The sequence below is a fragment of the Lonchura striata genome, chromosome 13 (assembly GCF_046129695.1).
Source record: "Lonchura striata isolate bLonStr1 chromosome 13, bLonStr1.mat, whole genome shotgun sequence".
Classification (NCBI taxonomy): domain Eukaryota; kingdom Metazoa; phylum Chordata; class Aves; order Passeriformes; family Estrildidae; genus Lonchura; species Lonchura striata.
The window spans coordinates 9,018,654-9,034,858 of record NC_134615.1 but is presented as its reverse complement, the minus strand read 5'-3'; the positions used below and the strand labels follow the sequence as shown (position 1 = coordinate 9,034,858).

The window sequence follows — 16,205 nt, the reverse complement described above, 5'->3', positions numbered from 1 at the left end:
CTGAAAAGAAAGATTATGTCTATCTAGTTACACCATTCCTTGATATATGCACCATGTCAGAGTGCCATTGTCTCCTGGGTAAAGACTGAGAGTTCAAATACCCACTATCTCTCCCCTGGTGCTCCAAATGCTCTGCTTTGAAGTTTTTATAATCCATCTGTCATCTTCTAGCAGGGAGGGCACATGTTCTGTACCACTCAATTATAGAATTCTCTTTCGCCAGCTACAATGAGACAGGAAAGAATGTTATGGGTGGTTGAGAGAAACTGTCAGATATACTAAATTCCTGGGATTCATATGGATGATGTTATTCCAGTGTAGGAACACAGCATGTGTTATTGTTAAAATGTATTAAGGATACATCTCGTATTGTACCATTTAAGCATTTTGATATTTGCATAGTTTTGTTACTGTTTGATTTTCATTTAAAATGCTGAAGCAGCCAAACAGTCTGAGATTTGATTATTTCATTTGTTTTGGGTGGAAAAAAGTGACCAAATATGCATATATTTTGGAATATCAGAAATTATCATTATTTCTGTTACAACAGTGAAAAGGAAAAATTCTAATTTTTTTTTGTGTAAGCACTGTGGAACAGTGGAAGTGTTTATAGACCGGTAATATTTGCCATACCAATTGTTTGTATTATGATATGAACTGAAGGCCTGAAAATTATATGTGCTACCATCTGGTGAAAACAGGAGTAGCATTTCATTACGTGGTACATATAAACAATAGCAGCAGCATATTCTGAAATTATAGTTAATATTTTGCTTAAAGAAATCTACCTTATAGGGACCTAGCATGCTTGATAGCACTCTGGCTTTTCATGTACTTTGTCCCTGGGGTGATTTAATTTGTTGTCTTATGTGAAATGAGTTTGATGAGCTCAGCTAAGTCTCTTGTGGATATTAATTCATGGTGTAAGAGATCCCACATAGTTTTGCAGAGGCTGGCATAATTTTAAAATTGTGTGGTTGCTCAGAACAGGGTCAGTATGTGTTGTAATAGAATTTATTGGAATACCTATATTTTCAGGGCAGATTTATGGTACCAGTACTTGCAAATAGTTTTGTTTTTTCTTTTTTTTTTTTTTTTTTTAATTAATGTATAGTCTGGCATGAGTCAAGCAACCCCCCTCAAATTCAGTTTCAAATCAACTTCTTTATGGGATCCCTTTAAGGCTCCTGAAGTGGACCAAAGACTGTAGGAATCTCCAGATGGTGCAGACCCCTTTGTAAGCTGAAATCAAACTCCCACAAACGTGTTCTGAGCAGTCAGCAAGACAACCTCTTGCTCAGACTGTATCTGCAGTATAAATACCTCCTCCTGTTCCAAACAAACAGGAATCCTGCCATATCTGAAATCTGGCAACTGCTTTCAAATAAAATTTACTGTCGTGGCTTGCTATTTTGCAGCCTGTCTCCTATCTGTTGGGTCCTCCAGGATGACGGGAGGGCTGGGCAGTGGAAGAGGGATGTCCCTTTTAGGTTAAGGAGATAAAGGGATTGCCCAGCTGCCAAATTCTGGTAAACTGATCCCAAATGAGTTTGGGCGAGGAACAGAAGGCAGTATCTCTGATTATCTGACCTGGGTTGCTTACAGTAGAAATGGAAATAAGACTTAAAAAAGCTCCAACAGAGAAATGTAATAAATTAGAGAAAGTATGATCCAAGATAAGATGGTCCTTCCCTTTCACCATGTGGGACCAGGACAGTAGTCAGGAGCAGTTTTTGTTGCATTTACCCACTTGGAACTGACTGGTGTTCCTGTCTTACTCTTCTGCACCAGCTGCCACCACCAGCTTCCTGACACTGGTGATGGGGGAATTTGTAGAATTAGACTCTCCCTGGCCAGTGTTCTCTTCAGTAGATCTGCCCACAGGTGTCCCACAGGGTGGTAGTGATGAAACATTGCTGAGGATAAGGCTGTGAAGAGCAGCACTTGGTGGCAGAGCTGTACTTCTCAAGGTGAACACATTCCATAAAGAGGTTTTTGCTCAGAGATGGGCTGTGTGGAATGACCTGTGCATGGGCTGGAGAGGCTCAGCTCTCCTGACCATGCAGGAATGACCCCCGTGTGCTGCGTCAGCTGCAGCTCCCAAAGCCTTTCAGCTCCAAAACTGCCAAACCATTCATTTTTGTATTGGCTCTGTCAGTCTTACTTGCCCGTTGCTCCCATTAGCCATGAGTTATCTGAAACTGAACTCTGATCCTGTTGATAGTGCTGAGACTGGACACTGAACCCTAGGGGATGGATGCCCACTTCTGCTTTTAATTGTATCTCCTACAAGGTGCCAGATATTTCCTCACTGTATTTATATAGCAGCCAATGCAAGTTTTGAAAAACATTTCCATTAACACAGATTTGGTTTTTATATATGCTTTACCTTTAGTATGTTTATTTAAACTATGTATGGACAAGGAAATATTCCATTAATCCCATACTGTGATAGTTTATTCACAGGTTATAAGCTTTTTTTTTTTTTGTAATACAAGGTAGGAGGTTTAATGTTTGGTTTGCTCTGATATTTGTTTTTTCTTCTCTTTGCCTAGCTCTTCTTGCTTATCTTTCATAATTTCTCTTTAGCAGCTTTTTTTTTTTTTAAATTTCTTTCTCTTTCTTTTTACTTTCTCCTCTCTATCTTACAGGTATACACTAGCAGTAGAAGCCCCATTTGGAAGATTATCAGTGAAGAACATAGTTTTTAGGTCCTAGCAGAAACTTCATCACATTGAGTGGGGGGAAAAAAGTGAAGATAGCAGTTTGCAGGACCTAGTGAAACCCTGAGTGTGAAAAGTATTTAGGGATTTGCATTTACTCTCTGACTTTCACTGGGTCTCCTAACCTGCCCTCTGAGGGCTCCCACTCTATTTTAAGCCTGCTGTATCACAGTTTTGTGTAAATGGCAATAAATGAAAGTAGCCACGCTTTAGCTGGTGTGTTACAATGTCAGCAGATTTTGAGTGATTTTTTTGACGTAGACGTCTCATATAAATTTCTATTTATTTAGGTCTAATTGTATAAAAACAAACTCCCCAAAAAACAGCAGACAAAAAACCTCCAAATGTCCCCCCCCCCCCCATTATTTTTAATACTGATATTAAACTACGATTGTAATAATTCTCTTTACCAGTACTGAGATTAATGTGAAAATATTTATTCAGTGGAATTTTCTGAGTACAGCTATCTTAATCAACAGTGCAAAATTCTCTTTGCCCAAGCAATTAATTTTTTGATGGGCATGTAAAATGTGTGGGGTTTTTTTTCAGTTTATACATCCTCCTCATGGTAAATAATGCCAAATAGATTTAGTATCTGGACAGACAAATTTTTCATTATCATTTGGAAGCCTGATTTAAAATATATTACTTTGAGAAATACAACATAGAGATTTTAACCAACCATATTGTGCTACAGCTTATTGTTCTGTTGCAGAGATAATGTATTAATGCTTATTGAGTTCTTTATAAATTTATATATGTTATATATAGCCATAGTATCCTTTGTGATCCTCTCTTTTATTAAGCTGGAAATTTATAATGGTGAATCTTAAAACTACTGGTCATTAGCTAGCATGTTGCAGTTTGGGAATTATTTTTTGTTTTGTTTTTAAGCTTAACATTTTTTACTGTCCTTTCTGTATTTTCCCATGAGATTAAGGTCGTATTTTTTATGCATGTTGAAAAATATTCACTTATCAGTATGGGTGCAACTGTAAACAAGTGATAAAGTGACAACATTTACAACAGCAAAACTGACAGCATTTGCTTTAATTTTCTGCCATTTTTGTAATTATATCAATCAAGACCAAAACTAAAATGATATTTTAGCATGCTGTAAGAAATGAGGAATTCAGATCTTAAAAGACCATTACAATTAGCTTTGAAACATTCACCATTTTAACATAATTGTTTCATATAGCTTATACGTCTTCATTTACAGGCAAATATTCTGTTGATCTTTTATAAACAAAGTAGCACCCATCTGCTTCTTGAGACACTCCTGGCGCCTATTCATTGCAAAAATAATACATGTCCTAATGACTTCCACATATTTTGAAATCTCCCTTTTGAAATTGGTCTTGGCAGATTATTTGCAGGTACTTGAGTTGCATCTGTTTGCAATTTTGCAAATGCGGAAGACTTTAATGTTGAGCACTGCAAGAGGGCTATTTTAATCCTCAGATAACATAGGCTGTCATCAAAAGCCACATTTATCTTTTCGAAGGTGGGGCAAATGTTTAATGTTAAAAGACAGTAAAAGGTCAAGGTCAAGGCTGAGGTCTGAATATTTTCCTTTCATAAAATTGTGTCTTTTGTCATTTACTTCTTGCATTTTTTTCATTTAAGTTTCAGCTTAGCTTCCCATTGCCAAGAGGATGTTTTGCTGATAAAAATGAAAGATCAGGAAGAGAGTAAATCTGAAATAATTGTGAACTTCGGTCTGTTGTACTTATTATTACCATGTGGTTAGCAGCTGACCAACTTAAGCCGTTTTTATTTACACTACAAAACTGAGCAGCATTGTCCTAGCAAAGTACAACTTTTCTTTATTTAATCACTAGACTATGTTAAAATGGAGTTCAGGGTCTCCCTTCATCTCACAGAAGCAAGGAGGTAAGGTTGAAATGACATCCTTAATGTACCTCATTGGGCCTTGTTATTGCAGCACATATGGTACACTATGAAGGATTACTAATTGTTAGAGGACCCCTGCAAGAGTTGGGCACGGTGGGGGTGAGTTAAGGATGACATTTCAGCTTTAATTCCTCTCTTGTTTTCCCTATTACATTTTTACTGTTAACATTTCTTCATTTATTTATTTTTGAGACTAAATTTTGCCTCTTGAACATGAAAAGTCTTCCTCCTGCATGAAAAGGGGCTGGTGTTTTAACACAGAAGGAACTGGAGACCAAAAGCTTTTAGAAATGGTTATTTCAAGGCAGCTCCTTTCTGTTCATGTTGTGCAGCGAGAATAGCTGGAAACCCAAAAATGTGCCAAGGTTTTAAACACCATGAGATTTAGTGTGAAAAAGGACTGAGTGACTGTTTTGTGCAATACACGTTATTTTCATGTTTCTTGATTAGGTCTTTGGTTAGAAGAGGAGCGTATGCTTATCTGTGAACTTTCACTCAAGTGCCCTAAAGTTTCTGCACTTACCAAGTTTAACAAAATGACTGTCAAACAGTTGCTTAAGAAAATTTCCTACTGAGCAGAAGCCACCCACCTCTAAGGTGGAACAATAAAGCTATTTTTACAGCCTGTAGCAGAACAGGACAGGAATAAATACATCAAGCAGATAAAATTGCTGTGAGAGCTGAGGTGGTGGGATGGTAGCATTTAAGATAGCTTTGACCAGAGGTTATGACTTCAAAAGTGCCTTAGGGAACTACATGCCTGTGGCTTATATCTTCTGAAGTGTGTGGCCTTTTGGGTTTTGAGGTGCTTGAGCTACATTTTAGTGGGATTTAGGTGCCTGAATAAGGGTCAAGGGCTTGCACGGCTTTGGGCTTCTGGCCCTGCGTTCCATTTTCAAAAGCCCATTATGCACATCCCTTAAAATGTATCCCAGGGTGGTAAATTTAATACATTCGAAGCTCTGTGCACTACTGTCAGATGTTTGCTATGGCCACCAGAATTCTGCTTTTCATAATTAAATGAAAATTCAGTTTATAGATGCCTGGTTTCTCTCTATTATCTTGGCACACTGATTCGGTGCTGTCTTGTAGGATGTAGTGCCACCTCCTCTATCAGCATGCTGTCTCCTCATTATCATTTAATTATTTATTGTTTCTATTGCAGAACACTTGGGCCTACTCAGGGAACAGCTGTCTGTGCTGGGGTGGAGCTGAGTATTTGGGGAATGAGTAAGTAGAAGTAGTTGCAGTAGCAGTCAGGATGGAGAAGTTAAAGTCTTCTGTTTAGAAAAAGGGATTGTTTCTTAAACTGTGGCATGGGAAAAAAGCAGCAGTTTTTGGAGTTACTTGAAATCTTTGAGAAAGGGAATAAGGAGTGACACCAAAGGAGGTAAGGAAATGACATTACACATGAACTGTGACAAAGTAGGGAATGGCATCAGATTGGAAGGAACGATACACAGTTCCACTTTATCTATTAAAGCTTTAATTGACAACAACGTAATTGGCAGAGGTGGTCTTGGGTGCAGACAGGTGTGCAAAGCTCAGGTGGCAGCAGTTGTAGGAGGTGGATGTGGGTGCCAGTGACATGAACTTGGAAGAAGGCACATGGGCAAAAAAGAGATGACCCAGTAAGAAAGCAGGGAAGGAGAGAGAAGTAAAACATCATTGTGCAGGACTCCACAGAAAACTGGAGATGGTAGGTGTGTTGTAGAAAATGAGATAAGGAACTTAGCAACAGAATGGTAAGAATATAGATTCTTGGAGCAATTAAGTGATCTTGGCTGCTCTCCTGCAGAGGCACTGGCATGGATACATTTATTAGATCTGGTGGGACAGCAGCACAAAGTGGTTATCTATTTGGGAGCAATTGTCATATTATTGTTCATATGCTCTGAAAAATGGATTTAGCGGTTGCTGCAGCCAATTTTCAAATGCTAACTTAGCCATTATCCTCACTTTTTATGGCTCAAAATATGGGTCCACATTATGGATTTGTGCTTTGAAAACCAGCAACTTATCACTAAATTTTTATGGACTTCTACAACCCAATGTGTGCTGATAGCCTTCTTAATTTTTTTTTTTTTTAATATCAAAAATGTCTTATCCCTGTGGGGCCTATAATCTTTTCTGTAATCAATTCCCTCTTGTTTTGTCAGCCAAAATAACCTGTATAATCCTTTTTTGGGGATATGCAAGAAAGGTTAGCTGAAGTTACTGGTCCTTAATCAGTGCTCTTTAACCAGGTTCATGCTGCCTGCTCTTCTCAGTCATTCCTGTGGGCAGGAAGATATTGCTTGTTCTGCAGTGTCTCAGGCACACACTTTGGTGGACAGTTTGAATAGGGTGATGCTCTTCTGGAAATTTCTGAGGCCATGTGAATGCATAGGAGAGACAGGGCCACTGTAATGAGCTTCACGTCCTTTTTGCTTTGTACAAACTGAGTCTCTCTAACCATTCTGCTTAACAAACAAGTCCTGTTCTCTTGCCTCCCAATTTTTATTGTCTTTGGAGGCATATTGATGTTCACCTGCCCAGATATCTTTACAGCTACTAATGAAAAAATACCTACATTAACAACATAGACACAAGTGCACCTTGGGATGAATGTATTATTTATAAAGACTTACCATCACACCCCTCACAGTTACATTTTATGCTGCTTGTGGGTGTACTCCTGTGTCTTGTTGGCAATGCAATTAGTTGCACTGTGGGAGATTCCCAGGTTCAAAGCCAGGCATGTAAAATCTATTTCACCCCTTTTTAATATGTGGGTCTTTTTGTAAACGAAAAGAAAAAACCCAAAATTGTGGCACCCCTTCACAAACAAAGCAGAATAACACTGTTTGTGAAAATCCTTACAAAGTCAGATCTAGCCTCTGCTGCTGCTTTTTATACATTACAGCTCAGCATAGTTGTACTAGACCAGTACTGCTCTGCAGGTGGAAGTGTGAGGGCCATTGAACACTTTAAGTTTTTCCAGTGGATCACAATTACAGAAACATCTGTGCTAAATAACTTTGTGCAGATGCACTGTGAAAATTCAGTGTTCAATAGCCCTCAACATTTCTAATTTCTTACTTGTGGTGGTGTAGTTTAGAAGTTGCACATTGGGTTGCAGTATAAAGCATATTGGAAACATTTGTGAAGGGCCTTTGCAGAATGCTTATGCTGCAGTGAAAGTGCTCCCAAGCGCTTTTGTTTCTTTATTTAGACTTATTCCATTTAAAAATGGACAAAATGCATGTGAAGGATACTGTTGATATAATGCTGCGTGAGTCAGTGCAGAGGTCTGGGATGTTGGTTTGAAAAAAAAAACAGCACTAAAATCAAAATTCTTTTGTTAAACTGGGTACAGAAAGGAAACTTGGAAAAGCTGTTTTAAAACTATTCAATGCTACAGTGAGATCATACAATTTGAAGACGTTAAATGCATATGTTTCCTCAGGAAACATATTCCCTACCTCTGTTCTCTTTCCTCTAGGTGCTCTATATTAGAACAGCAGAAACAATCCCAGGAGCAGTTCTGTGAGTGCTTTGGATGGTTCCAAGCTTAACTTCCATAAAACAACTAGAAGGTCTAAATGCAGGTAGTGTTTTGGTGATTCATTTTAAGGGGTTGGTTTAATCTTTAACATAATCCTTGGAAATGCTTTAAACAGGTCTTGGTTTCAGCTTCAGTGGTGTCTGCAACACAGGAATAATTTGCTGGAATCTTTTCCCATGTGACATCCACTGAGGGACTTTTAGCACTTTTCTCCTTCATCAGGATATCTACGAAGTTGTCTGGACTGGAGTTAGCTATGTATTTCAAATTTAAGCCTGGTCTGTTGGGATAGGCAGCAAAAGGGACAAGTTGTGCTACAAGTAGTGTGATATTTTTCCTCTGCTCCTCATTGGCTGAGCTTATCCCGTATCATGGCAGTCAGCCCAGCTCAGCAAAAGCCATTTCCACTTCATTTCTCAATGTCTGATTTTGCTTCCATTGAAGTTAATGGCAAAACTCCCACTGTCTTCAAGTGCAGAGGGATCAGATATTCAGAGAGGTTGGCTACACTTTTTGTGCTTTCATCTACTTGGAAGTCAAATTTTGCACTTCTTTTGATCTCTTTGGAAAACTCAAGCTCCACTTATTTTCTCCCAACTATTTCTGTATCTTGATGTTACACGTTTCTGTGATTTTACTGGTTAGATGGAACTTGTTATTTCTATTTTATGTATTGTTCCATAGAGTAATTTTACTTTAATGAAAGACTAAATATTTGTTTCCCTGTGATCAGATTTTGTTGCTGTACTTTAAATCACTGCAACCTTTCTGTGGACTTAGGCTCTTGTTAACGAAGGTCATAATGACTGGCCATACATAATTATTTGTGTTAATGAAATACTTGGCTGCATTTATGGTCCATTCAGAAACAAGTATGAGTCTGATAGAGACAAATATGTTTTTCAGTGTGGATTTACATACATTTATGGATTAGAATCAGGCATTCCTCCTTTTATAGACAGTGTAGGTTTAACTAGGTTAAAAGGTTTTCCTGAATATTCATCCAGACATTTCTTTTGAAATAAGCTTCTGGTTTAAGTTTTGCACAAATTAAAAAGTACATAAAAACTGGAGGAGGAGAAGAGAGTTGAAAAGAAATGAAAAGAAAAGAAATGAAAAAAGTATATTTAAGTTTTAGGGCTTACAAATTCCCAAATTTCAGAGCTTTGTGAAATTAAAAGGTTAGCTATGAATAACCACAATCAAATCTTTTCTTTTGTCCATATTTAATTCAAATGAGATTGCTCCATATTGACTTCTAATGCTAAAAGGCCACCCATCATGGAATCCCTGCAGCCAATGAAGCAAGCAAGTGAATGCTTTCTTAAATGATGCTAATCAGTCCAGAGAGGCTTGCCCTCTATCCCCATCAGTATTCTGTAATTCAGATGTGCTGATAACCTGAAATTGAATGTGTCAGTATGCAGACATGTGAAGAAAAAAGGAAACTAAAAGGCAAAAGAGGCAGCTATAGAGACAATGCCTGTTTGATTTTTTTTTCCTTTTAAGGGAAGAATAAAAGGAATAGTTAGTAGTTGTTCTTCAATGCTTACTGAGTGCTATACAAGAACATACAGAAAATTCATAAATAGGCTAGACAGCCAATATCCAGATGGAGAAAAACCTAAAAAAATAAGTAAACAAAACAAAACAAAAAAACCCCTAACAAATCCTAGATGACAAAATAAAATGTATTTTAGAAAGATAATAACAACTGGTATTATTAAAGTGTTTCTCTGTACTTAAAAATATTCCAGTCTGAATGCTTTAAAAAGAGGCTCTCTTACCTTTGCAGTATCCAGCAGAAGTCAGTTGCTACATCTTTTCTGCATCTTGATTTTCCCCAAAATTTAGATTTCAGCTGTTTTGTATCACATCTGGTTTAAATTTTGAACAGACACTTTCATGTCAAATGCATATTTTCTTCCAAAAATTATCATACATTTGCTGTTGTATTAGATAGTGTTGTATCAAAAAATAGATAATTTTTTTTTTGAAGCTTCCTTCAAGATAATCATTATTTAGCTTTCTGAAATAATTTGTGCGGAAACTTTTGTCTCCTTTGGGCCTGTTGTGCATGTGTAAGGAGAGGCACACATCTGAAGGCAGAACTGGGTCCTTTGTTCTTCAAATGTTCTGCTGCTTCTCATAATGTATGTTGAAGATGTTGCTTCAATTTGGATTTGACCCTTATATTTTGCACAAAGGAGTATTGGAATATATGCTCTTATTGCATATAAATGTATGATGTAAAAACTCTATGTCATATATGTTTTTCATTATGCTACCAGTGGAAAGTCTTTTCTCCACTGACAGCTTCTATCACAAATTTATCAGAGAGAGGAATAATACTGGTGATAGTGCAGAGTTGAAATCTGGGGCATTGAGAGAAGATGTGTTAACTAAATTTTACTGAGGCAGTTTGCTTATGGGCGTTCTAGTGGGTGATGCTGCTGAAAGCCATTTAGCTTTCCTTGTCAATGGGTTGCAGTGGAGACAATGTCTGTGTTTCCACTAATAATGGGGAAGTGGGGGCATCGGGAAGAGGGACAGCTTCTCCAAGTTTAGTGAGTATGTCAGCTGGCAAACCTGGGCAATGAGCATGGTCTCTTGAGCACAGCACAGGGGGTTGTCATCCCTTGGTGCTCTTCCCAAGCCCTGGATGTGCTGTTGGAGGTGCATTCTCCAGGTGTGTGTGCAGCAGCTTTGCTGGGCCAGGGGATGCTCAGTGGCTGTGGGCTCACCTGGCCTGCAGGTAAACAAGTGTGTGGATGCAGGTGACTGTGGTGACCATGACTCAAAACTTAGCACTGAGGAAACTGATGATAAAGTAACAGTTCCCATCTTGAGTGTTGTATTTGTCACTCTGTCTGCAGTTATGGGGTACCCGCAGACCTTGTAGGTACAACAGTTTGAGGCTGCTATGGGACAATCACATTATCTGTTGGGAAAGATGATTATTTTCCAATTCCAGTTAAAGACTGGTATACTATTCAGGACTGAAAGTATTTTAAAGGTTTTGGTAACTGCTTTAGCCTCCAGAGGACTCTGGTGTGCACCCTCCAGGTTTGGAGCAGGAGTGGACAGAGGCTCTCAGCTGACCAGCTCTACTGACAAAACTGAGCTGTGAAGAGGGGACCAGATTCCTCACAGCTGGTGGGCAGGTTCCTCTTGACTTGCATGGGGATGGCCTAATGCTGCCACTATTAGCCTGATTTTCAGTGTGCTGAGGACTGCAGCTTCTGTTAATCAGTGGGATCTAAGTGTAATTAGCATTTACTGAGGGACCACTCAGATGCCCTGCTGCCATGGCTTTCCAAATCTGTTGATGGAATGGAAAGAGACCAAGAACCAAACCCTGTTCTCTGGTCCCCTGTCTGTCACCAGGAGATTAGAGGCTAGCCTGAACAGGATGGAAATGACATCCTGAATTTTAATTATTTATCTGTGCACTTTTTTATATCTTCTCATTGCTTGGATATTTCATCTTATCTTAAAAATATTTATTTGAAATTGTCAGTGATCAAAGGCTGGGAAACAAAACTGAGCTGGATATGATATTTTTTTTTTCTTTTGGAGGAAATTGGAGTGTCAGGATAATTCTAGTGTATGCAAACTTTACAAGATGAAGCCAATCCAAATGCTACATCCTTAAGCACCATAGTAGAAGATTAAAACTAACACACATATATATGATCAATTTTACCTACCATAAAAATTCAAAGATAATGGGTATATCTTGTTTTTAATTCAAATTAAGTGATTTTTACTTGATCATTTTATACACACACATGCATGCACTCCCTCACAAGCACATGTCTGTGTACTGAATTGATAAAGAAAGAACTCTGGTTAAATAATCCACTTTTGTCTGACAACGGAATCAGTTATAGAGGTGCAAATATGCAGAAAGCTATTTGGAAATGCATCCTCGTAGTTGTCAGGTTTTATTATGCAGGAAGGTGTCATGTTTGTTACGAAGCTGAGTGCAGATGGCAGAGTGGAAGAAATGGATCACTAATTTTAACAATGATTAATGAACAGAGATAGAAAATGAATTACATTGGACTATCGGAGGCAAGAAATATTTTTGAGAAAATTTTGACTCATCTGCTGTGCTGTTCTCTGTAAATTATTTTCTGAAATTCTATATGTTGTCAACAGTTGACTGCATTTTCCATTACTGTCTATTTCTGTTCTTAAGTACTTTTGTGTTATTAGAGATACATAATTTAAAAATACCAATACATTCCTGATTACTTAGAGAAAGTATATGGTAACAGTATGAATGTTCCAAAGGCTCTGGCCACAATGTCCTGTTCTATAATGCTTTCTAATTCTTCAACCTTTTATTGCTACATTAGAAATATTTAGTGACATTTTATCCTCTTATTAATAAAAAGAGGCGGTTGGGATGAGGAATCCTTCTGTGTTCTTTATAGAACCAAGGAAAAAAATGTAGACGCAAAGTTAACAATAAAATGCAGCCAAGTGGGTTAACGTGGTTTTAAGCTTACAGTGCTGATTCCACCATTTGTGATTTCACAGTCTAACTGGGAAAAACATACACACAGCTGCTTTTTAAATTGCTACCACCCACGTGCTCCCCTCCTTCACTACAAACTCTGCTGGTGCATATGTGCTCCCTGCACTTACCCACGCGCTCAGTGGCCAGTCTCGCACATCCCGGGCTGCAGGGGGAGAACGGAAGTTGCCACTAAGTTATAATTTGTTGTTTATCCTTGTTTTACAACCTGCTGAGATGTGCAGCCTCCCCAGCTAACCAGAGCCTCTTGCTGTTTGGATTCGAGGGCTGTGTGGGGCTCACCCTTCCTCAAAGGAAGATTAGTTCTGCTTGGAGGGAGCTGTGTCCTCACCCCCTCTTCCTTCCAGTATTAAAATATATATTAAATAGAAGAGATAGACAGTGACTGAAACAGAATTAAATGTTTCCATTGTCAGTTATGGAGAGGTTCAGAAGCTGAGGTAAAATAGGGTCAAAGGCTGGCTGGGTCTTCAGCAGTGCTATGAGGTGTTTGCAGGGGGAAGAAGGCAGGGGAAAGGCTCGGATGCAGGTGAACTGTATTACAAGCCAGAACAACCCAGAGTGATCAACAGAACAGTACCTTGGTGTTTTTGGAAAGCTCTCTATCAGGTGTACATAAAATCCCAGGATGATTTCACATCCTGGATGCTTCTTCATGGCATTGTGCTGAATCTCTCCTCTGGTCTCCAGGGCTGGACAGTCTCCTGTGGTCTGGTTGTGGGTACTGGAAAGTACATGGTTGTGGTTTTTCTGTGTCTCTAGGGTGATTGTTGTGTTATTTTGGTGATCATCATGCTGGTAACCTTTGGCAATTCATTGTATGATGGTTAGCTGCATTGCTACTACCTGATCCTACACCTGAAGCAGAGCTTAGACCTCTGTAACAGGTTTTGTTCCAGGCAGGAAAGTGCCCCTCTTTACATTTCACCTGAATTTGACCTGTTACTTCTCATTAACCACGTGTGGTAGGTGACTATGCTTCAGTCCACTGCCGAGACCTCCTCCTGTTTGATGCTTTATGTTAACATGGCTGTCTGTACTTTCTGCTGTTTAAGGACCTGATCCTTTTACTTGTGTGAAGAGCTCATTCAAGAAATCTCATTGATTTCAAGAAGACTGTGTGCAGAAAAAGTGCTTGGCAGGATTCAGTCTCAGGCAAGCAGCTTTATTGCTAGAGTATCGTCTTTTATCTATGCAAAATGATATCCTAAAGATTGTGTGCTGTTGTGTAAAAGAAAACAATAACTCTTGCGGTAGGTGTAAATTTATTCAATAAATTTGTACACTTTCCACATAAATGATCTCTTTTCTGCGACATCAGGCTGTGGTAGGAGACACCAGCTCCCAGTGAGATATTGGGCTAGTAAGGAGATGGCAATTCCATGTCCGTTGCCTCTTTTACAGGCATCAGGCTCAATCCTGCTGCTGCTAAGTGTATGGCACTTGTGATTTTTAGCCTTAGAAGCTGCAGGAGACCTGTAGTTTGAGAACTTCAGACTCAAGTTTCCAGGAGCTTTATTCATAAATACAGGTCTATATGATACTCATGAATGATTAACTCTATCTAAATTGTGCTTACACTTGCAGAAATACCTGAAAAATACACTGCTCTTCCAAATGCATCAGGGGACATTTCCCTGATGCATTTGGAAGCATTTTGAGTCATGGAATACATAAAGTTACCTGGAATAATTTGAACTTTTATTATTGATTTGTACCTGTGCTCAAGATTTGCGATTTCTTCCATATTCTGTTGAAAGATGTGCCTTAATCTTGCTAGAAAGTGTTAGAGAAAATTTAAAGTGACTTTATGAATGACTCTAACTCTAGGATTTTGCATGTAATTATGGTCCTGATGGGAACATACTTTAGAAAAACAACTACTGGAACAATACAAGTCCTGCTCAGGTTACATAGCATATGCTAAACACTGTGAAAACATACCCTGTGCTTTAGTGAACAAGGTAGAAATGCTCCTGGGAGCCAATTTAGAATGTGACTTAAGGTATGCGTGGCTTTTTGTCTGCGCTTCTTTTGGCAAACTGGTGAAACAGCAATGGTGGCTGGGAATGCCTGGTAAGTCCCCGAGATTGTTGTGCCCAGACTTTTGTGAGAATGGGCAGTTGTCAGATTTGGACCTTGCCTTTGTCTTAGAAAATTATTTTGCTCTCCTGCTTCTTTTTGTCTTTCCATGGTGGAGCTGATTGTGGGATGTGGAACTTGGACAGAGGGACAAGAGAAATAATGAGGCTTTGACAAGCCACTGCTTTCCCTATAGTAATACTATTTTCCACCTTAGTAATAAACAGTTAAAATGTCTTTTTTTTTTTTTTTTTGTATGTGTATAGGATCAATATATATGCAGTGAAGTGGCTGTGATCAATGTGCTGATTTAGGTTTTCAAAATTTCCTGTTTGATACTATAGTTCTACTTGAATATTACTATATATATGAAGACATGGTTTTTTACTTATTGAGACATGTTATTTAACTGAATGTTGATAACATTGCAGACATGAGGGTATGGGTGTGAATAAAATCCCCTGTGGTATTTCTTAGACCTCAAGTGGCTCATCTTAATTTCTTATGGCATCTTATTAGTTGAAGCTAATGCAAGTAACCTTAAATAAATTTTGCTTCACTGTTATATAAAAAGCAGGAAGCACAATGAAATAAAGTGTTTTTAAAGCATTAGTTTTCTTGGTGTGACAGCTTATGTGCATAAGCAATTGCAAAATATTTGTGAGACCAACACCTTGGTTATCACCATTATCTTGGCTTGAAATACTGGGGAAGCAGAGTTGGGTTTGCATTGACATTGATATTTTCCACTTGAGTGCTTCTGTCCTTATGTTCTTCAGGGAGTATGCAATACTCTATTTTAGAACACTTAATACATTTATGTAATGTATATACAGCCAAACTAAGGTGTGTATATAGCTGTTTCAAATACAAAATATTGATACTAACATGAGCTATACCCTGATCTAGAGGATATCTAGGAGGCCTGTCATACTTCTATTACTTCAGGTAAATAACTGATTGACCTTTGTGGTGTGCTGATACTTCACTAATCAGAACCTGAAATCTGTATAACAACACTTCATTTACTTGATAGACAAAAGAACAATTGCACTTGAAGTAATGTGATTTCTAAATAGACACTGCCTGTCAAAAATAAATGCATTAGAAGTAAAATGTAGCTCAAGGAGACAATTAGCAAACAGAGGTGACACTGTAAACAGGTGCACCCATTATTCCCAAAGCTTGTGGCAATATATTCACATCTTTTAGACTGATGGAAGATCATGTGACAGTTTGGTGAATTATCTATCTGTATCATCTGACTGATGAAGCCTGCTGCAGTTGCAGATCATTTAAAAATGCATCTCACAAATTACATGGTAGCTGGGAAAAAATGCAGGTTTTTCTGAACAATGCTTTTCTAAAGCTATGTGCTGGAATACCTAAT

The 16,205-nt window shown here is 38.4% G+C and overlaps 1 protein-coding gene across 15 annotated transcripts in view; it reads left to right on the top strand.

Annotated features, from left to right (window-relative positions):
• The window catches only part of ZNF536 (zinc finger protein 536), a 361,158-nt gene that overhangs the window by 45,433 nt on the left and 299,520 nt on the right, over window positions 1-16,205 (top strand). For 2 of the 15 annotated variants that reach the window (XM_021540614.3, XM_077786299.1), the window contains one exon: window positions 8,125-8,230. The exons of the other annotated variants lie outside the window; for them this stretch is intronic. The gene's annotated coding sequence lies outside the window, so the exon portion shown is untranslated. The remainder of the gene's footprint in view (window positions 1-8,124; window positions 8,231-16,205) is intronic. 15 annotated transcript variants of the gene reach the window in all.